The sequence below is a fragment of the Protopterus annectens genome, chromosome 6.part0 (assembly GCF_019279795.1).
Source record: "Protopterus annectens isolate FY-2018-M chromosome 6.part0, PAN1.0, whole genome shotgun sequence".
NCBI lineage: Eukaryota > Metazoa > Chordata > Ceratodontiformes > Protopteridae > Protopterus > Protopterus annectens.
In genome coordinates, this window is record NC_056737.1 from 1,422,814,284 (window position 1) to 1,422,838,589 (window position 24,306).

The window sequence follows — 24,306 nt, forward strand, 5'->3', positions numbered from 1 at the left end:
AAGACTGACATAAACATTTCAGTAAACAGCTCCATCTCTATTAAATGCTGTACATTACCCCCTGAAGATGTAACAATTCTGACAAGGGAAGACATCATACAAAAAATGTCACTCCCTGGGATTCATGAAGTCTGCGCCAGACACCAGAGTAGCATCGGCGATCTAATGCCAAATATGTCCGCCGAGCGATTCAGGTACAAGCTGTTTCCAGATGCACTACCAGCGTACACCAGAGCTACGCAGCTCCCGGCACATGTATGCTAATTACCCCATGTGCAGCAGTGTAGCATGCAGATGAAGGTATATAGCGCTTCATGAAGTGGTACAGGCATAGTGTAATCATGAAGAAATGTAAACCAAAAAAATACGGTTTACATTTTTCAAACATAAAACTGGAGCCATTAAAGCGGACCAAACTTACGTATTATAATGTTAATATATGCCAATGGCTAAATGTATAGCCAGTGGCATAAAAAAACATGCACAACACATAAAAAATAACATTTAATATCATGGCCACACTAACACAAAGTAAATTTGCAGTGCATCGGTGCCCAAACGGGATCACAATGAAAATATATTTAGATGTCATAAAATTGCAATGTAACACAATTCATGAATTCCCCATAATAGTCAATGGCATGCATGCTACACCACAAACATGGCACAAGGGTTGCTAAGGGTCTGTGACAGTGTTCTGCATGGTAACTAGGAATTAGTAGTCAATGCCATGCAAATGAGTCAAGTAATTCTGAATCGTAAACTCCCCGCCAGTGTAAGGATGTACCAAACAGCATAGCGGTACAACACCGAGGTGTGGCCTGGAGGTAAACATAACATCAAGAGAGGGGTGTGCCACCGTAGCTGTAAGCACATTAGAGCATTGCTAATCCGGGTTGCCTGTTGCTAAGCAAAGCCGCAGGACAGGGGTGTGGAAGTAGCCATAGCTTTGCTTAGCTGAGAGCACACAAGGTAACTGAAAGTGCATGTGAACATGGATGACAACGTGCTCGAAACCCGGTAAACAGCTGTGCGCGGTGCGCACCATAGCTGAAACAGGAAGGATACAGGAAGACAATAAGGAAATGCTGCAGCATGATAATTGGAGTACAAATGAATAATTAACACCTAGGAACTCACAGTGGGCCGTAGACAACAGCTAACAAGGCTGCAGAAAACAGAACTGTCACAGCAGAACAAAGCAAACTTGCAGTAGATCAGCTAACTAACACATTTCCCAATACAATCCTGGGTTGTGAAAGTACAAAACAAGAAAGCAGGCAGCTGGATGCATGCCTCACAATGGGAGGGGAATCGGGTTGAAAAGTGAAGTAAAGGGCAATAGATGAATCATGGCAGCCAAACATAAGTCAACACCAAAGGCCCCACAATAGCAGTACCTGTTGTAAAACCCATAATTAAGATACCCTGCAGCTGGAATTGCACATACACACCCAATTACACCAGTATCATCCATTGCACAATAGTATAAGGTGTGAAAGCCCCCCACACACACTTGTGTATTCCCAGACACTCTGCACCATTGGTGTATACAGACGGGGAACCTTTAATATGTACATATTAGGGGCTGCCACAGCTTTGATTCACCAGCATGTGTTGGAGACTGATATTGGTGTGGAGGATGATTCTGACAACCATCTCAGGCACCGGAGGAGGAGAAGAGTGTTCAGACCCAGGGTAATCTACCAGGGCCTATATGACCTGGAGATAGTAGAGCATTACAGAGTAGACAGGGACACCATACAGCAACTTGTTGAGCTGTGATGGCCATGCCTCAGACCCAGAAATAACAGAGGGGAACTCATCCCAGTGGACACGAAGGTATGTGTAAGCTTGAGAATACTAGCCACAGGTACCTTTCAAAGGCCAACTGGGGATATCATGGGAATCTCACAGGCATCAGCATCCAGGGTACTCCACCAGTTCCTGGATGCCATGTTACAACATGCCAATGAGTACATATACTTCCCCCGAATGCAGGAGGAGTTGGCCAGCAATATGCGTCTCTTCCACCGTTTGGCAGACTACCGGGAGGTACTGGGTGCAATAGACTGCATGCATATACACATCAAGACACCACCCAATGAGCAGGGTAGGCACTGCATAAACTGCAAGGGATACCCCTCCATCAACTGCCAGATCGTGTGCAATGCTCAGGGCATTATCATGGATGTGTGTGCTGGCAGCCCTAGAAGCTATCACGATTCCCACATCTGGCATGCCTCACAGCTGTATCAGGTATTTGCCAGGGGGGACATCCCATATGGCCACCTGGTGGGGGATGCTGGCTATGCACTTGAACTGTGGATGATGACTCCCATCAGAAATGCACAAACAAAGACCTCAGTAGGAAAAAACACTTTAATACAACCAGCAAAGCTTTCGGATACAATCCTTTATCAATACTAACATACAAGAGTTCATCCTCTATAAATATAGGTCCATAAAGGTCATATGACCGACAGCCAAAAGATCATATGACCTACATCTTTGAATACACCAATACATAAATTCAAAATAAAAATATATAAAGTACATATCCAAATAAAGATAAAAATATAAAAATATAAAAATATAAAACAATATCAGGAAATGTGTAAGATACGCCAACTAATAAATAAAAGACAGGAACAGGCCCCTTCTTCGCAAGTAGACAAAAATTTATTTAGCTTAAAAATGCCGACTTCTTCAGAAGCTTAAAACAGTGATCATCAAAGGAACATCAGTTAAATACTATGCAAAATACTGTGCAAAACAATTAGTGGGCTGTATGGTTCCACCTGTTAGTGGTTTTGTTACCGTGGAAACATGGTTCTTTCAATCTCCACGCCCTTTGTATGTTACTGCGCAAATACAAAACTACTACAAGTCCCACAGGTAGAAACAATATATTGCAGCAGTTGAAATAAAACCTGTTAGCAATAAATAGCCCACCATCTAGAACAAATAAAACTTTCTATCTTTGCTAAAATCAAAATTAAATTTATGTGAAGTTAAAAAAGTTATTTACTTAAAATATCAGTTAGATAGAAACCCAAAATTGATTGTGAGTGTCAACATCGTGGTCAAGGATGGAAGCAAATCCCATCAACACACATAGTACCAAAGGTCAAAAATCGGGGTCGTCCCCTGCGGTCGATCCCCCACTGAATTATTGACTGTGGCAACATTAGCCGAGGCATACAATACCATCTGTTTTTGTAGAATACCACTGAAATGGCCCATAAACTATAACAATAACAATGTTAAATTTAAAATTGAGAAAAATAGTAATGGTTTTAACAAAGGCAAACCATAAAATAGGAAGTACAAAGCAAGAATACAAGCACAATAAAAATATGTATATTTAAGTAACCAAACCCAGGTTCTATATACCATGATTGTAACCTTCTATTATGTTTAGTACTCCCAGTACATTAGTTTAATTCAAAGGTACAACAATATGACCTATCGAGGACATCATAGACTGACCAAGTCAGTAGCCAAAAAGAAGAGGGAAAGGGAAAAAGTTGTTCCCTCGTCTACGTGGGTAGCCTTCAGGTTACCCTGGTTTTACATCGCAATTACCGGTGAGTCACTAGACCTATATATAGCAATTTACCATGGCCAATGTCAGGTTGAATAATAATGCCCAAGTTTCAGATCAAACATTGATGTCCATGTCACCTCTCCAGATTCTTTAATTTAAGAATACATGCAATGGAGGTCATTTCATTAATACCTGGCTTCTGGTTTGCGTTGGTCTGTAACTGCCAGAGGAGTTCTTTCCTTTCTAGTTTAAGTGAATCATACCCTCCTCTAATGTCCCTAGTTTGTTGGTCTATTATTCTAAACTTAAACTCGTGGCCAGGATTTTCATGTAGGTGCCTGGCCAAAGCATTAGTCATCTTGTTGTTCTTGATACTATACAGATGTTCATATATCCTTTCACTGAGTTTCCTATCGGTTTTCCCGATATAGAAAGCCGAACAACAAGAGCACTTAGCCAGGTACACCACTAGTTTACTATTGCAGTTGAATTTGGAGTTTGTTCTAAACTTTTGGTCACCTATTACAAAATTCAACCCTTCATCGATGTACTTACAGTACTTACACATTTGGCACTTGAACATACCTAGTTTGGTCGTATATGGTTGCCTAGTACCTTCCAATAACTCTTTTAAGTTGGGCCCCCATTTGTAAACTATTTTGGGCCTGTTGGGTAGAATAGATTGGAAGTCGTTGTCACTAGTTAAAAACTCCCAGTTCTTCAATATTATGTTGTTAATTCTAGACGGGTCCAGATTGAACGTACAACTAAATCCGCAAGAGAAATCGAGGTTGTCCAAGACTCTGGGTCTTGTTGGAATTACTCCAGTTCTATTAGTGTGGTCGTTGTTTAACAAGGGGGCATATTCATTTAAACTTCTTTTACGTTTAACCTCCTCCGTGATTTCACACAAGAACCCAGGTGGATACCCTCGCTTAAGGAAGAAATAAGTTAAGATTTGACATTCTTCCAAAAAGTCTTTCTCATTGCTGGTCATTCGTGCTGCTCTACAAGTTGCCCCTTTACCACCGATTTCTTTTGGTGTCTAGGGTGACAACTTGAGTAGTGCAGCATTGAATTTGAGTAGGTTTCCTTACGGTGTATTTTAGATACCCACAAGTTGTTATCATAATCTTTACTTAGGTCAATGTCCAAGTAATCTATCCTGTCCTTACTGTATTTGTAAGTGAATGAGAGGAACTCGGTGGACGTATTGAGAGTGGACATTAAGTCATTAATTTCTAATTCTGTTCCTTGATATATCATAAATATATCATCAAGGAATCTAGTGTAAAAAGTTATTTTTGAATTGATGACTTCCACTGTTAGTATGTTGTTTCTTTCCCAATACGCCATGACCAGATTGGCGATACTTCCACCACTTGGTGAGCCCATGGCCACCCCAATTTTCTGATGGTACAGTCCTTCATTAAACATTAAGAAGTTATAGGAAAGGACTGTATCAATCAATTCGCATACCAATTGGATTTCGTCATTGGGTGCCTTCAACAACCTCAACATTGCGCCCACCCAGTCCATTGCTATGTCATGGGGTATTGACGAATACAGCTCTTTCACATCGATTGTAACTAGTAAACTCTCGGGGTGGAAGTCCACCATGTTAATTGCCTCTAGAAAGGACCATGAGTCTTTAGTTATTTGTTTTTCCATTTTTACGTATTTTTGCAAGATACTGTCAAGAACCTTGCTACACGTATAAGTGATACTTTTCCTCCCATCCACTAGTGGCCTCATAGGGGGGTTGTTGACATCTTTGTGGATTTTAGGGATCCCAAATAACACCGGGGTTCTAGGTGTCTGCTGTTGCATGTATATGTAGGTTTCCCTATCAATCCTTGCTTCAACATATAGTTCTTCTATAAAAGCCTTAACCCTCTGGTGAGCCCTATTCATTTCATTTATAGTTACCTTTGAATAGGCTTCACCATCTAAAATGAGGTTCATCCTGTTGTTATAGTCCTCATTGGCCATTATAGTGATACCTCCCCCTTTATCTGGTTTCATTAAGCGCACCTGGGCTTTCCTAAGAAAGGAAAGGTCCTCTCTTTCATTTTTAGTGATGTTCTGATCTCTTCACCTGAATTTACTCGTTTGTTTTTTCAAATTCCTCATGTCTAATTCAGTTACTTTTTCAAATAACAGTAATGCAGGGTGCAGTGGGGGGTTATAAACACTAGACACATAAAGCTCAGACCTCTTACTCAAATTGTCGCCCAGTAACAATGCCAGATTAAGCTTTCTGGTAAATAACTTTAGGTCAACTAAAGTATGCGCCAAGTCAAAATGGGAAGACGGGACAAAGGTGTTGCCCTTTGATAGTAATTCAATGGTGTCCATACTGATATTATAGTCCGTATAGTTGAACACCTTGAAATCCCCACTTTTATTCAATAAAACCTTACAGTCAAAGTTGTCCTTTTGTCCTTGTTCAACCTGTTCCCTTTGTTTCACCACCTCTTCCTCCTGGCCCCTTTCCTCTTGTTGTTGGTAGGCCGCTGGTTGGAGGCTTCTGTTCGAAAATTTTGCACCTGGGGTGTTCCCTTGTTTCCGCCTCGATTGCCCCTGGTGTCCTTATTACTATTAAATCCATTACCCTGGTTAGCCAACCTCTCACTTCTTCTAACATCATTACTGTTAGAAGGTCCATCGTATCCTATGTCGTCTTGAAAGTCAGCCTCGTCGTTAGTATTGTCCACAGTCAGTTGGCACCCATTGTCCTGCCCCCTCTTATTACCATCTCCTCGTATTACTGGTATAGAATTGGAGTGCTTTGCTGGTTTAGGGTAGGCTAACCCATTTTTGTAGTCGTTAACGTCCCTGGATATTTTTTTCTTTTTAGTCAGGTTAAGTTTAGAAAGGTGTTCATCGATACTGGTGAAACACCTTTCATACTCAAATTGATATCTCTGGTAATCAGTGTCATTTTTAAACTGTCCAGTTCGTCAATTTCCTTTAATAGAATGCTGATTGATATCTGGTATTGTTCACATAGTAAGCCCAGAAGTTCCAGGCCATGTCTATCAAAAAGTTCAATTAGAGCTGTGTGGAAGGAAGATCCCTCCACCAGTCCTGCAGGAAACTGCCAGTGCCTTAGGCCTTTAGGCACCACCTTGAGCCTTGTACATTCATGAAAGTATGCAACTTCTAGTTGCAACTTTCTCACTTTAAACAGTTTTTCATCAAAGGCATTCAATCTTGCTGATAAATCTGGGCTTACCTTGCTAGTGTTGTTTAAACTGGCATTAGATGGTGTATCACCAAAGGAAAATTCACGATGCACCCAAATGTCCAAGGACGGAACCATGGCAGTAAGCCCATTCACTCGTGTACCACTAGTCCCTTGGTATCCAGTCACTGTTACAGATCCAACGTTAATGCCTACTGGTCGATGCAAACTGTTGTATCCTGCACTCACACTCTCGTTATTACCACTCCTTTCTACACATCCGTTTTGGGTATTCTTGTTGCCGCTGTTCAGCCCTCTTGGTTCCACCGTTGTTCCTCCTGTTGGACTGCTCCCTTCATTCTGTACTCCCCTTTGAGTACTGGTGACCGTCTCAACCTGTTGAGATAAACGGTCACTTTTTGCGTGAGGAGCTCAATAAGAGCCGTCAGGTTGCCTCCACTCTCTTCCGAATTGCTGCTTTGCGAATTAGGGCTGCCTGGTTCCATAACAACAAAAAACAAACCAGGAAATGTGTAAGATACGCCAACTAATAAATAAAAGACAGGAACAGGCCCCTTCTTCGCAAGTAGACAAAAATTTATTTAGCTTAAAAATGCCGACTTCTTCAGAAGCTTAAAACAGTGATCATCAAAGGAACATCAGTTAAATACTATGCAAAATACTGTGCAAAACAATTAGTGGGCTGTATGGTTCCACCTGTTAGTGGTTTTGTTACCATGGAAACGTGGTTCTTTCAATCTCCACACCCTTTGTATGTTACTGCGCAAATACAAAACTACTACAAGTCCCACAGGTAGAATCAATATATTGCAGCAGTTGAAATAAAACCTGTTAGCAATAAATAGCTCACCATCTAGAACAAATAAAACTTTCCATCTTTGCTAAAATCAAAATTAAATTTATGTGAAGTTTAAAAAGTTATTTACTTAAAAAATCAGTTAGTTAGAAACCCAAAATTGATTGTGAGTGTCAGCATCGTGGTCAAGGATGGAAGCAAATCCCATCAACACACATAGTACCAAAGGTCGTAAAATTGGGGTGGTCCCCTGCGGTCGATCCCCCACTGAATTATTGACTGTGGCAACATTAGCCGAGGCATACAATACCATCTGTTTTTGTAGAATACCACTGAAATGGCCCATAAACTATAACAATAACAATGTTACATTTAAAATTGAGAAAAATAGTAATGGTTTTAACAAAGGCAAACCATAAAATAGGAAGTACAAAGCAAGAATACAAGCACAATAAAAATATGTATATTTAAGTAACCAAACCCAGGTTCTACATACCATGATTGTAACCTTCTATTATGTTCAGTACTCCCAGTACATTAGTTTAATTCAAAGGTACAACAATATGACCTATCGAGGACATCATAGACTGACCAAGTATCAATGTCAGTAGCCAAAAAGAAGAGGGAAAGGGAAAACGTTGTTCCCTCGTCTAAGTGGGTAGCCTTCAGGTTACCCTGGTTTTACATCGCAATTACCAGTCAGTCACTAGACCTATATATAGCAATTTACCATGGCCAATGTCAGGTTGAATAATAATGCCCAAGTTTCAGATCAAACATTAATGTCCATTTCACCTCTCCAGGTTCTTTAATTTAAGAATACATGCAATGGAGGTCATTTCATTAATACCTGGCTTCTGGTTTGCGTTGGTCCGTAACTGCCAGAGGAGTTCTTTCCTTTCTAGTTTAAGTGAATCGTACCCTCCTCTAATGCCCCTAGTTTGTTGGTCTATTATTCTAAACTTAAACTCGTGGTCAGGATTTTCATGTAGGTGCCTGGCCAAAGCATTAGTCATCTTGTTGTTCTTGATACTATACAGATGTTCATATATCCTTTCACTGAGTTTCCTATCGGTTTTCCCGATATAGAAAGCCGAACAACAAGAGCACTTAGCCAGGTACACCACTAGTTTACTATTGCAGTTGAATTTGGAGTTTGTTCTAAACTTTTGGTCACCTATTACAAAATTCAACCCTTCATTGATGTACTTACAGCACTTACACATTTGGCACTTGAACATACCTAGTTTGGTCGTATATGGTTGCCTAGTACCTTCCAATAACTCTTTTAAGTTGGGCCCCTGTTTGTAAACTATTTTGGGCCTGTTGGGTAGAATTGATTGGAAGTCGTTGTCACTAGTTAAAAACTCCCAATTCTTCAATATTATGTTGTTAACTCTAGACGAGTCCAGGTTGAATGTACAACTAAATCCGCAAGAGAAATCGAGGTTGTCCAAGACTCTGGGTCTTGTTGGAATTACTCCGGTTCTATTAGTGTGGTCGTTGTTTAACAAGGGGGTATATTCATTTAAACTTCTTTTACGTTTAACCTCCTCCGTGATTTCACAGAAGAACCCAGGTGGATACCCTCACTTAAGGAAGAAATAAGTTAAGATTTGACATTCTTCCAAAAAGTCTTTCTCATTGCTGGTCATTCGTGCTGCTCTAACAAGTTGCCCCTTTACCACCGATTTCTTTTGGTGTCTAGGGTGACAACTTGAGTAGTGCAGCACTGAATTTGAGTAGGTTTCCTTACAATGTATTTTAGATACCCACAAGTTGTTATCATAATCTTTACTTAGGTCAATGTCCAAGTAATCTATCCTGTCCTTACTGTATTTGTAAGTGAATGAGAGGAACTCGGTGGACGTATTGAGAGTGGACATTAAGTCATTAATTTCTAATTCTGTTCCTTGATATATCATAAATATATCATCAAGGAATCTAGTGTAAAAAGTTATTTTTGAATTGATGACTTCCACTGTTAGTATGTTGTTTCTTTCCCAATATGCCATGACCAGACTGGCGATACTTCCACCACTTGGTGAGCCCATGGCCACCCCAATTTTCTGATGGTACAGTCCTTCATTAAACATTAAGAAGTTATAGGAAAGGACTGTATCAATCAATTCGCATACCAATTGGATTTCGTCATTGGGTGCCTGCAACAACCTCAACATTGCGCCCACCCAGTCCTTTGCTATGTCATGGGGTATTGACGAATACAGCTCTTTCACATCGATTGTAACTAGTAAACTCTCGGGGTGGAAGTCCACCATGTTAATTGCCTCTAGAAAGGACCATGAGTCTTTAGTTATTTGTTTTTCCATTTTTACGTATTTTTGCAAGATACTGTCCAGAACCTTGCTACACGTATAAGTGATACTTTTTCTCCCATCCACTAGTGGCCTCATAGGGGGGTTGTTGACATCTTTGTGGATTTTAGGGATCCCAAATAACACCAGGGTTCTAGGTGTCTGCTGTTGCATGTATATGTAGGTTTCCCTATCAATCCTTGCTTCAACATATAGTTCTTCTATAAAAGCCTTAACCCTCTGGTGAGCCCCATTCATTTCATTAATAGTTACCTTTGAATAGGCTTCACCATCTAAAATGAGGTTCATCCTGTTGTTATAGTCCTCATTGGCCATTATAGTGATACCTCCTGCTTTATCTGGTTTCATTAAGCGCACCTGGGCTTTCCTAAGAAAGGAAAGGTCCTCTCTTTCATTTTTAGTGATGTTCTGATCTCTTCGCCTGAATTTACTCGTTTGTTTTTTCAAATTCCTCATGTCTAATTCAGTTACTTTTTCAAATAACAGTAATGCAGGGTGCAGTGGGGGGTTATAAACACTAGACACATAAAGCTCAGACCTCTTACTCAAATTGTCGCCCAGTAACAATGCCAGATTAAGCTTTCTGGTAAATAACTTTAGGTCAACTAAAGTATGCGCCAAGTCAAAATGGGAAGACGGGACAAAGGTGTTGCCCTTTGATAGTAATTCAATGGTGTCCATACTGATATTATAGTCCGTTTAGTTGAACACCTTGAAATCCCCACTTTTATTCAATAAAACCTTACAGTCAAAGTTGTCCTTTTGTCCTTGTTAAACCTGTTCCCTTTGTTTCACCACCTCTTCCTCCTGGCCCCTTTCCTCTTGTTGTTGGTAGGCCGGTGGTTGGAGGCTTATGTTCGAAAATTTTGCACCTGGGGTGTTCCCTTGTTGTTCCCGCCTCGATTGCCCCTGGTGTCCTTATTACTATTAAATCCATTACCCTGGTTAGCCAACCTCTCACTTCTTCTAACATCATTACTGTTCAAAACTGGACAGATTTAACGTACCTCTGTAGATTTCTGGGTGATCTTGCCCACATCTAAAGGGCTGTCCAGCTTTCTTTTATTGGATACACCTTATTTTGCCTATAAAAATATGAGAACTCTCAAGAGTGCATTGTGTTATAAAGATTTCCCTATTAATATTAGCACACCCATCTTTGGCAATCCTGGTACATAAAATTGTTATAATTGCTCATGTTGTGAGGATATTATTAGTGAAGAGACCGATTCATTTGTACATCCGGTACATAGGATGACATTTAAGTTTAATGTAGTAGCAACTTGTGTAACAACTCATCTGGTATATTTGGCTACCTGTGTAGCCTGTGATTCCTTTTATGTAGGTAAAACTACACGAAAGTTTAAAGAAAGGATCACAGAACACAAATCGGATATTAGGATATGTATAGACAGGAATGCCTTATATAGACATATTATGGAGTGTGGACAGCAACACACTTTTAAATTTAGGGCTATAGATTTTGTTCAGCCTTCTCCTAGAGGCGGGGATATTAATAATGCCTTGGAAATTAAAGAGTATGGATGGATACAGAGGCTGGCTAGTGATTCCTCACCTGACCTAAATAGTATGGTTAGCATCAAACCAATATTAGTTAAACTTAGTAGGTCTAGATTGTGATAAGTAAAATTAACAAAATTAATAATAATATATATATATATATATATATATATATATATATATATATATATATATGTTTTTTACATATGTTTTTGACTGATATTGTTTTATATTTTTATATTTTTATATTTATTTGGATATGTACTTTATATATTTTTATTTTGAATTTATGTATTGGTGTATTCAAAGATGTAGGTCATATGATCTTTTGGCTGTCGGTCATATGACCTTTATGGACCTATATTTATAGAGTATGAACTCTTGTATGTTAGTATTGATAAAGGATTGCATCCGAAAGCTTTGCTGGTTGTATTAAAGTGTTTTTTCCTACTGAGGTCTTCGTTTGTGGATTTTGGAAGTTGGCACCTGTGTTTTTTGGATTTTCCCATCAGAAATGCACACACAGCCATGCAAGAATGCCATAATGAGGCACATGCAGAAACCAGAATCATCATAGAGCACGTGTTTAGGATGCTGAAATCACAGTTCCATTGCTTGGACATATCTGGTTGAGCCTTGCAGTACTCTCCAGGCATGTGTGCTCTCATCTTCATAGTATGTGCCATGCTACACAATATGATCCTGCGGAAACAGCTGCAGCAGGGACAGAATGGTCAAGGCCCTCACAGCCCACCACCATTGCCAAGGGCCCCACAGGCACAGAGGGACTCAGACCATGAACACCCTGTGCCAGCACCAGTAGGCAGATGGAGGCATGCCCAGTATGCCCATGCCTTGGCAAAGAGGGGACATACAGCACACACACTGAGAGTGTAGACTCTTATGGACTGACACCTTTCTCCACCTGCACACACAGCAAACATAGATGGCACACACACACGACCACCTGTAATTTGTCATGTAAAGGTGGTCTACTGTGTGCATACTACATAGGTAGCCCTCAACTATTATACACACAACTGCCATTGGCACAAGGTAAGTCAATACCTGAACAGTAAATGAAGCTATCAGCATATGTCCATACTGTATGTATAGGTTCATAGATACATAGGTAGGTACATGCCTAACTGCCCGAGGCCACTCATAAGCATAGCCAAAAAGTGTCTGCTGTCGCCACCCCATTGATTAACTAACTGTCTCTCTGTGGAGCAGAGCCAATTGCGGGATCCCTGGGGTGTATCCACTCTTCCCCACCCACTCTGCAAGGATTCCCTGGAGTGTTAGTGAGGGGTTTTGTATAATGTAATCAGGGATGTAGTTCCAAATAATGGGGCGTAACCATGACAGAGATCTTCTCAGATGATTTGCATGTTACATAGTATACCTTAACCACAGCTTGCATATATAGGTAGTATTCCACAGAATAATAAACATCTGGAACACACAACTGCTCAAATGTGCGTTAATCACCCTTGCACTACCAGTGCCTGCTCTGTGAGGTAAAATTACCAGTGCCAGGATTAGAACACGCAACCATCTACACAATCTTTACAATAACCTACCATGAAGCTACCTGAGATGTACCAATGTCAGTTGTGTATACTGACAGGTTAAAACACAAAAGGTAGGAATGTGTGGAAATAGGACAAACTGGCATGTACCCAATGAAAGGTGTATGCTGTATATATATATATATATATATATATATATATATATATATATATATATATATATATATATATATATATATATATATATATGTGTTGATTTATATATATATATATATATATATATATATATACACATATACATATAGAGAGAGAGGGAGAGACAGAGATATATGTCGATATATGGGGATATACATATATATGTAGATATATAGATAGGTTAACAACATCTACATAACCATGGAGGTACATATAAATGGGATACCTACCACATACCGACTGCTTGACATACCAACGCGTGTAGTCACGAGGCTTAAAGTCCGAAAAACCACAGTACCGAAACACCAGAAGTGCGAGGTTTAAAATCCCAATGTTAAGGGACATTTAGTCAGTGCTCCTGGTGTTGCGGTTCAAGTAGGTTACTGTGTGTAAGTGTGTTTCTGAGGGCTGTAGTGTGTGTAAGTCCTTGTTCTGAGTGTGGTGTCTTTTCCTGGGGGACTGTAATGTGTTGGTGTGCGTTTGCTTTGTGCATCTGTTTGTGCAATCTAGGAGGTAGAATATTAAAGTAGGGGTGGTGTGGGGGGCACAGAGACCCACATGGGGGTGTAGGGGGGCTTGCCCACCTCCTCATACGTAGTGTAGGATGGTTTGTTTGGATGTGGTGGGTAGCAGTGTGTCTGTGTGCGCATGTGTGTGTTCCATGCTTGTGTTACTTTTGCGAGTTTCTGTCACTGTTGGTAATGTGGGGTATGGGAGTCTGGGCCCGATACTGTGGGCGTCGGAATTGTGTGGTTTCGGGATTCTGTAGGTATCCCGTATACAGCGGCTGAAGTGTTCATATATGAGTATAATATGGACCATAACAATCACACATTTCGCCACGACCAAACTTTATGAACAAAGGATATGGAGAGTATATGCCTATACACGATTACAAAAATGTGCTATGGACATGAGCCAATGGTTACCACCTGTCCCACTTTGCGAGGGACAGTCCCTTTTTGGACAGTTGTGTCCTGACCAAAAATATTAAATGTGGCTAATGTCCTGAGATTGTAGGACATAATTATGTCCAATATGTAATGTAATAGCTGCATACAATAGTTCTTTCTGTATCTAAAATTCCTACATGTTACAAGAAACAGGATAAGCAACTAAACTGCTACAAGAATAAGCTTATATTTAGGCAAAAAAGGAAAGTTCTATCCCTTATACTGACCATGGGTTCATGTTGGCCTGTAAAATCTGATGTGTGTCCTGAAAATATCCCACTATGGCCATTTGACAAGGTGGCAACTCTAGGCAAAGAGAGTCAGTCACCAACACAACTCCAATGACTGCAAATACCTATGACAGAAATACACAGCTTTCATGTACCAACACTTTATTACATTCCGATGTATTGCCGAAAGGATTCAAGGACTAACATCACCTGCATGCTATACAGGAACCAATTAACAGTGCCTTAATGAATCAGCCTGCAATTACCACAGTATTAGTCCACTAAAGGATAGGTGTTCAAATAGAGAAGGACCCTCATGCACATATCGATTATGTATAAAAGCAGTTCCTACACACCTGCATCTGCTATGTACACCCACCAACATCACCGCCACACCCAAACAAATTACAATACAAACTGTAATAACATCAGAAATCATTCACTCACTGTACGACATCTGCAGAAGCCTTAACATACCTTGTCAGAGACACACTAACATGGCCCTATGTGAAATAGTTGCTGTTATACAATTGGACAGCTGCTGATGTTACAGGGTTTGTTTGCACTAATCCTGTTTCAGAGGGTAGCTGTACTCACATGTAGAACAATATCTTCTAGCCATTACACATAATCCACGGGAGTCATGAAGCTAATATATCTCTGTCTGTCTCCATATACCTGTTGAAATACATCACAAACAGCACATCCAGGCCATTTTCCTCGAAAGTAAGGCAAACGTATAACACCCAACTGGAGTACTCAATTATACACCACTGTTGCCATGGTATTGGCTAATGGAGTAGCTGCACAGCTGATGTGCATCTAATTAACTACTTTGGAACACCAATTGGTGGTCAGGATAGCACATGTTACCAATATTTAACTATAAAAGGATGGCTTATCACACTTCAAACCATCTGTATGTACCAGCAGAATGTTACAAAGAAGATTGAAACACAAACTGAAAAGGATTGAATTATCAGTCAACGACACCTCGGGTTACTAATAAGGTATGTAGAACACTTAGTATGTCTGTGTATGTAGTACCTGTTCAATATTTAAAGTGCATGCAATCCATATAGTGGAAACAGTTATCTTGTAGTGATGTATTGTTGAGCATAGTAATGCTTGTATTTATGTGTGTACTGCTGTAGGTCACAAGGCAAACACCGCATGCACCACAAGGGACACTATATAAGGTCTTTTAACCCAAATATTCCTCACCAGCCACTGTCAGTGGCAGGGCTGGTCCAACAAGTATGTGCTATAACAGGGGATAGTATATGTTGATATATTGTAACAGTAGGCTTATGTATGGGTGTATTACTGAGAATAACATGCTGAAGGTTGGCCCAATGTGCAATTATGATTTGCATTGTGGGATATTGTGCCAGTAACTGTGTAATGTACAGTATTGTAGGCAGATATGTATTACAAGTTACATAGCATTACTGTTATGTTAGGCAAACATTAGTTATGTCTATTGGCATTTACAATACACAATAACAGAATACATATGACTTGTAGTCATCCGACAGTTTATCAGCATGATAGCAAAGTAAAATGGAAGAGCTAGTTAACTATCTATGCACATAAGAGATGTAATAAGTGCAAAGGTAGGTACTAGCCTGTCTGCCCAAGGGTATTTATAAGCCTAGCTAGAGTGTGTTGGCTTTCGCCACCACCTTAGGTTAGTTCCCTGTGCCTCTGAACGGCAGAGCCATTAGTTCCCTGTGCCTCTGTCCAGCAGAGCCACTGCAGTGATCTCCGGGGTACATGTCTGTCTCCCATCCACCTGTCAAGGTTTCCCTTGAAGAGTGCTAGTGAGATGCCCTGCCTGATGTACATTGGAATCATGTTCCAAAGCATGGGGAGTCTCCCGGTCAGGAATCTATCCGTCCAGCACGTCCTAGTCATCATTGTGGTTAGGTCTATATCCCTAGAGCATGTGGCTCTCAGAGGCTTCTGTTTAGGTGGAGCATATCCAGCAATACTGGGTTGGACATGGGCCTTGTATGTCAAGCAGAGATCACCTGTGAGTATGCGGTATGCAACCGAGTACAGCTGGAGTTTCTTAGGTTGGGCTGCATAGGTCATCTGTTTGAGGTCAGTAATCCTCTTTCTGTGGTACTGTTGTGGTCTTCCAAGCTGTTGCAGTTGTCTTGTAAGGTACATCCCAAATGGGGTGTTGTATCCTTTAATGGGTCTAATACGTCATGAGTAGAGAGACACAATGGCCTCCTTTATTCTGGATGCAAACCCATTAGAGATTGGGGGGGCCATGTAGAAGGATATTCTAACCACCTTGTCATTATGGGTATCGAAGAAGAGATTGCAATCTACTGGGGTTCCCAGATCCCTTATTACCTTTTCTGTATGTAGGGGACTAGCACCTATGTGGTAGTCCGCGGGTTATTAGTTATATCCAAAGGGGATGACTATGCACTTTTTGGCATTCAGCTTGAGGCCATGATATTGACACCAGGTATCCGTCTCAGTGTGACCCTTCCGGAGGGTGTCTGTAGCAGCTGGGGAAACAATTATGGCCCCTAGTTTGCAGTCATCTGCAAATATTATCAGCCAAAACCCTCCTGTACTTGCCTGTACATCAGAGAATGATATACTGAACATGAGGGGTCCTAGGATTGAGCCCTGGGGGACGCCACTTGTAACTGGTATACAGTCAGACCTAGGGTATGCAACTCCCACTGTGTGGGTTCTCTCCGTGAGCCACTTTGCAACCCATAACATGACGTAGGGGTTAATGTTCAGGTGGATGGGTATGTCGATAATACCAGAATGGGGAATGGTGTTGAAAGACTTTGAGAGATCAAGGTAGGCTGTATGGACCTCCTTACCCTCATCTAATGCCTTGGTAACTATCTCAAAGAAGTCCACCAGGTTTAGGAGGCTTGTTCTGCCCTTAACAAAGCCAAACTGGGAGGGAAAAAAGGTTTGGAGGTACCCAATGTCTCTGTGACTGAGATCCATGATGATGTGTTCCATAGCCTTGCAGACCAAGCTAGTCAGGCCTATAGGGAAATAGGTTCTGTGGTCCATTGTGGCGCCACCTTTATGGAGCGGGATATGGATATGGAGTGGGATAACTGTTGCTGTGCACCATTTAGCTCGATGTGAGGTTATTATTGAACATGGTGCATAGGTGTGGAGCCAGTACGTTCTGAAGTTCGTGTAAAATGCAGCCTGGGATGTTGTCCGGTCCCTTGGATGCTGTGATATTGGCTTTAGAGTGTGCAGCTTTTACCTGTGTAGTTGTGATTACAGGGACTCTGCACTCTTCCTGTATAGATATGGGCCCTTTAGGGGGTGAGCGGGAGGAAAGGTAGCACTGAACCTATCTGCCAGGATGTTGGCAATATCAGTTGGTTCTGTAATGTTCATGCCTTTGTGTTGTAACTCAGAGCAGATCTGGGTAATGACATTGAGATATTTGACATAGCTATACAATGCTTTGTGGTTGTCATTGGAATTAGTGGTGGTTTTGTTTCCGTAGCTAGCTTTGGAGGATCTTATAAGGGATCTCAACTTCTTACTGAAGTTGACCAGGGAGCTCCTGCACGCATGGGATTGTACTCTCTTTTGCAACAGTGTCTTCCTTCTGTTGTACAGTTTGTTTATGGCAGGGGAGCACCAGATTGGCATCCTTAATTAGGAGTATAGCGTCTTGGTTCTGTTTGGGATAGCACGATTCATGCACTTGTGTAAGTGCTTATAGAGTGCATTTGTGTAGGATTCAACAGTTGTAACGGTATTGTCTATCTGCATGGGTGTCATGAAGTTCATCACGTCTGTCTTAAGAAGCATGAAGTTGGCTTTGTAGACATATTATACTGTGGTTCCCTTAATGGGGGGCTGGGGTCGGGATGTGGATATCAAGGGTGTTCACCTTATGGTCGGATCGAACCAATGAGGAGTTGACTTCAGGTGTGGAACACTGGTCACTCATGTTGGTAATGCCTAGGTCTAGGATATTGTTGCCCCTGGTGGGTGTGTGGATAAGTTGATCGAGAGCATTGGTGTTTATGAATTCCAGAAAGCGTTGAGCTAATGAGTTGGTACACGAGTAGTTTTCCCAGTTAATGGTGGGGTAGATTCAGTAAGACTATGTGATGAGTGTGGTGTGGTGTGAATGTTTACCTTCTCCACATGACTGTCAGGGTCAGTCTTGGTTGGAGAGAGCTTTATCTCCAGTTTGGATAGATAAGTGCATCTCTCACAGGTTGTAGTGTTGGGAGGTAGGTGGAGAGGGTTGTCTGTGTACATGAGGCAATGTCTATATTGCCTCAAGATGTCCAGATTCATCAGATAGACAGGAGAGAACACTGGCGGCTGACCCTTGGACATGCCTGAATATAAAACTAATTTCCCCTAGATAAGTGAAGAAAGTGAGCACAAGAGCTATTTTACTCTAAGCAAGTGAGAAAAATATGTACAAAACCTGTTTATCTCTAGGTAATGAGGAAGAGTGAGTGCTATAGTAATTAGTAGCTTACGTAGTTCTTACAAGTTCTGAACAAGTGCTGAGCATAAATAAGCAATCCAGATAAGGTCTTGGATAACAGAAACACACTGCCACCCCCCCCAACAGGTACACAATCATATATCCATGTACACCACAGAGCCCCTGTACCCACAACTATGCAGGTACAAGCTGCACTCAGGCTGCATGGGACCTGTCCACATCCCAGGTTGTATCATACACATATGGCAAAACAAGTTGCTCTCTACATACACATCATGTAAAACATAGCCTCATGTCAGGCTCTGTACACACTGAATGGTGCACACCAACAGTTATTACAACCTACAAAGGGGGAGACACCACTGATAATGGGAAGTACTGCACTACTACCCTGCTGAGTCTGGTCTGAAAGGTCATGAACCTTGATCAAATTATTTGATGTCAGCAGTACAGATGCAGACGACAGTAAGGTTGATTTCACACTGCATATCATACCCTTGCCAGGTCATAGGACATCATCACCCATACTGTGTTCAACCTACACTCGGTATACCAGATGTACATTCCTATGTCACAGGAGTGTTTTGCAATGGGACTGCTGGGAGAACCAACACTACAGAAGGTGTCTGAATAATACATGCACATCAGACCAGTGCCAGCTACAGTAAGACAGGGTTAATTCATTGTACTCCCCCTCATTGTAGTCCTTATCACACAGACAAACAGAAAATATTTGCCTATTGAAGTATGCAAATGACTATGACCTAGGAGCAATAGCTGACTCAGAGTTTTGTGGACAACATACAGAAGGGGCTTTGTGGGTGAGGTGTGTGTGACATATGGCCACAATCTGACAGCTACATATTGCATTGTCACCCTATGTTAATAACCCTGTACCAATGAACTACTACCTAGGCAGCGGTCAACATAATGGACACTGTGTGTAAGGGATGCAGCTGGGCAGTTGTCTTTCCTGTGATAGTTATGTCACCACACCTGTCAGGTAGTCATATGTGGCAACCCTAATCATGACAGGGTGCCATCCATGAATATAGAGATCATTGTCCAGCCATACACAACACTCAAGTGACCCATATCAGATCACATATTTCCTTTAAGAGGTATTGGCCATGCTCAGATGGCCTATACCAGCCTTCCCATTCCCCATCTCCACTATGTAGCATGATGCATACCCTGAATAAATCCTTGTCCAATCCAGTGATGTTGGACATGCTACACGTACACATCCTGACCTCAAACACATACTTCATGGACATCCACCTTCCTAGTACTAGGATCACCACATGCTGGACAGATCCTTGTCCCATACACTTTACATAGTCCTGCCATACTATGCATTCCTGTCCAGCAAAGCTGCACATCTCCCCCTCTCAGACATGGTGTGATGACTGCAGGGTAAATGTACCATTAACCCTGTGGATCAGTTATGTGGCACTGCTCCATCTAGCCCCAGAGACCTGCCTGTCAGCTACAGCTAGGTAACCTTTCATCTTAGATTCATACATGGCCCAGGGTATATAGCCTACTAGTTGACTTTGACTGTACATGCTATAGTTGATATTCATCCCTGCAAATACCATCTGGCTAGCCAGTGCCCCATGTGTATCACATGTGCAACACAGGTGATACATGGCAGGATGTTGAATTGCTGTACGGTGCAGTGTCGATCTATATGGCAGAACACATACATGTAAAACCTTCCATGAGCAAGTCTGCAGGGTCACAGGTCATGTCCGTTAAGGCAGTGTAAGTCTTTATATGTGACATATACACAGCATCAAGGTCGACTATATTAATGTGGACACATCCAGCCATGTGCTGATAGGTAGTAACACCAGTACAGGCAAACAGACATGCCCACATCAAGACAGAATCCACATGGAGTATGAGCAATGTAATCAGGTGACACACGCACGCACGCACACACACACACACACACACACACACACACACACACACACACACACACACACACACACACACACACACACACATATATGGTGATAATATCCACTCACCATTGAGTGTTACATGTGTGTGACACAAACATGACAGTGGTGTCAGTGTCATGTAGATTTGCAAAGACAACTATTTAATCATAATAAATGTGATACACATGTATGTTTAGCTGTAGCTCTGTATGTCTCTGTGAGTTACTGTGACATGTCTCCATCATTATGTCTTCCAGGTATGCCGTGTGCAAGGCTACCCCATTATACCCGCTTGGAGGATGAGCCCCTCATCCCATACCTACATGAGAATCATGATATCCTGTTCAGCCATGTGCCACAGGATGCACAGCAGCGGGATGCCCTGTGGATGGAACTTCGCAGGAGAGTTAATGATGTGGGTTGCCACAATCGCACATACCAGCAGGTGTTCAGACATTGTACAGACCTCATTAGATTGGTGAAACAGTGTGCGAATGCAATTGCCAGGGAACAAGGTTCAACATGTGGTGGACCACCAACCCAGCCCCCACTCACATGTACCGAGGAGCTACTGGCCAACCTGGGGACACCTGCAGAACAACTTTCACAAGCCTTAGCTGATATTGTGGAGGTGGGTGTCTCTCAACCACTGAGCCTGGAGTTGCTTGGTAAGTCACTACTCCACCTATAACAACTATATTCCATATAGATGCATGTGTCACTGTACAATATATAATGTAGCATCGTATGCAAGGCATGTATACACACATGCCGGATACTATAGTATGCTACTCTGTGTATGCACACATGTGCATACACCATAGTATAGTCTAATGTACTGGTGTATATCTTAACATGCACATTGCACCCTGTAGCTATCATACAGGCGTGGATAATGCTCATACTGCTGTGTTACTCCTATTTAGGTACTTCTGGCTTTCCGCTGTGACAGCAGCCCATTGCAGGTGAGACTATTATTATTTATCAAGCACCGTAATACACAGATCTATCTGCCATGTGGCCATTTACCACATGTACACATAATGAATGGTCCTGTTACAATATACAGGTCGGAGCTGCAATGCATCTCAATGGCTACCTATGTGCAACACTTGCAAACTATGTGAATCACTGACATGAATCCTGACAAATTGTCATTGCCAGATGTGTGGACAGCTGTGTATACAATGGTGGAGGTGCTGTTCACTGTAGGGACATGTGCTATAGATCAGAACTACACATGTGGGGAATACAAACAGTACTACACAGTGAGCTGGAGTATGGCCAGCCCACATGATTCACTGATGTGGATTATAGCCCTGCTATGAATGTCACATAATGTAATGTGCTATCTTGACATGTACATGACATCTAGTGGCTTGGCTGCGACACTGCTCAACTATCCTGAAAAACATATCCCACATACCAAACATACCACTCTTTGTCTGCATAACCCTGTCGTCAGTGGAGCATATAACATCTATGAGTGTATGTCATATGGGACAACACAGACATGTGAAATAGATGCATGTCACAATAATTTGGGTAACAGATGTACACACATGGCCATGGAGGATGGCCAGAGACATGAAGCAAAGCACACAGTAGACGTGATGGGCTTGTGTGTACACCCTGTCGTACAATGGCTACACATGGTCCAACTATGGCCTTTGTGTAATGGTTATATTGCAGATGTGGAACACTAGACAACCTACAGGCATGTGCACATCTTGTGTAGGCGTGACATCAATCCACCACATAAGATGTGTTGAACATCTTGCGTGTGTCATGACATGAGAGCAGTCACCTGTACAGTATCCACATTAGCCCACAGATACAGTACATTCCCCTTGCTGGTGTCAAACATCAATATCATACTTGCTCTTCATGTGTGTGTGTGTGTGTGTGTGTGTGTGTGTGTGTGTGTGTGTGTGTGTGTGTGTGTGTGTGTGTGTGTGTGGTACACAGATGTCATGTGGGACATGGTGTACCAAGTTCGACATGTCTGGCCATAGTTGCCAGGCAGCAGCAATATGGTTACAGATGTGCAGAGGTGTCATCCGTATACCCTTCAGTGACCTGTGTCACACATTCCACATCATGGTTTAGTGTGTATACATGTCAGTGATGTGGGTCACATTCCACAGTATATATGTATTGTATCTAAACACAGTCATGGCTATGAACTGTCTGTAACTCACACTGTATAGCAATAGAGACACCTCATGATTCCCTACAATGGCCATGCACATCAGCTAAATGTGCAGTACATCTGTAGGGCAAACAGACAACACTGCATTGGGACAACATTACCCCACTGTATATTTGACAGGACACCATTGTGTTAAAAATTTATGCATGTCATTGCACACGTCAGCAGATCATGCCATACTACATGTGATTGTCAATGTCATATGCCACACATCAGGCAAGTGTATTGTTAACCTGTGCTGGTCTACATGGTGTAACACAGGGATATATGCTAACTACTACTATGATTGTGTAATTTGCATGCCTTATGCTATGACACATGCATGCTGTTGTTTGCAACCCAGGGATGTATGATAACTACCACTATTGTCTGCGCTGCATGCTGTCTGCCGTATCACATGCATGTTGCATGCCTTGTGTCATATCACATGCATGTTGGGTACCATAGCGTGTGTGTGTGTGTGTGTGTGTGTGTGTGTGTGTGTGTGTGTGTGTGTGCGTGTGTGTGCGTGTGTGCGTGTGTGTGTGTGCGTGTGTGTGTGTGTGTGTGTGTGTGTGTGTGTGTGTGTGTGTGTCTGTATCTATTGTATAGATTGTAATGTTCAGTTCTTGTCTGCCCCTCACAGGTGATGTAGGTGCATTGCCCTCCTGCAGTCTATCTGATGTTAGTGTCCCCACACACTCTAGCAGTGATGATGAACATATGACTTGAGGCACAGGCAGGGTTGTCAGGGGCTGAATCTGTGCCATTGGTTGCCATTCCACCTATATCCCCCTCATTCCCGCACACAATTCTCATGCCTACCCATATCCCATCACAAGTGGCCATTGAGGAAGGACAGTTGGCATGTGGTAGCTTAGAACAGGATAGTGTGGAGGCTATGGAAGGTGTATCTGCACACCGTGGTGTCAGCCAACTAACTAGTGATGCCCCACACAGGCACGTGGCCAGTGCTGCTCGTAGGAGGACCTCTGGCCAATATGCCCCTGCAAGACGCAGCGCAACAGCTGGTGTCACCAGACGCATGTTTCAGGCTGTAATGGAGGCACATGCACGTGCTGAATGGCACAACTAAGAAGATCAGAGGCTTCAGAGGGCTGCTGTCCATTCTTTAAACAACAACATCCAGGCAATGGTAAATGCTCAACAGCAGATTGCTGAAGCTTTGGATAGATGGTTGGGGGGCATGGTTGGAGTCCTTGACTGTGGTATGACAATCCATGAGCATGAGCTGTCTGTGTTGGAACATCTGGTAGGAGTGAGGCATTGGGCACGTGGACATAGGCCTGCTACATCACCTGTTTCAGGTCTACGTGAATGAACTACCTCATATGTCCA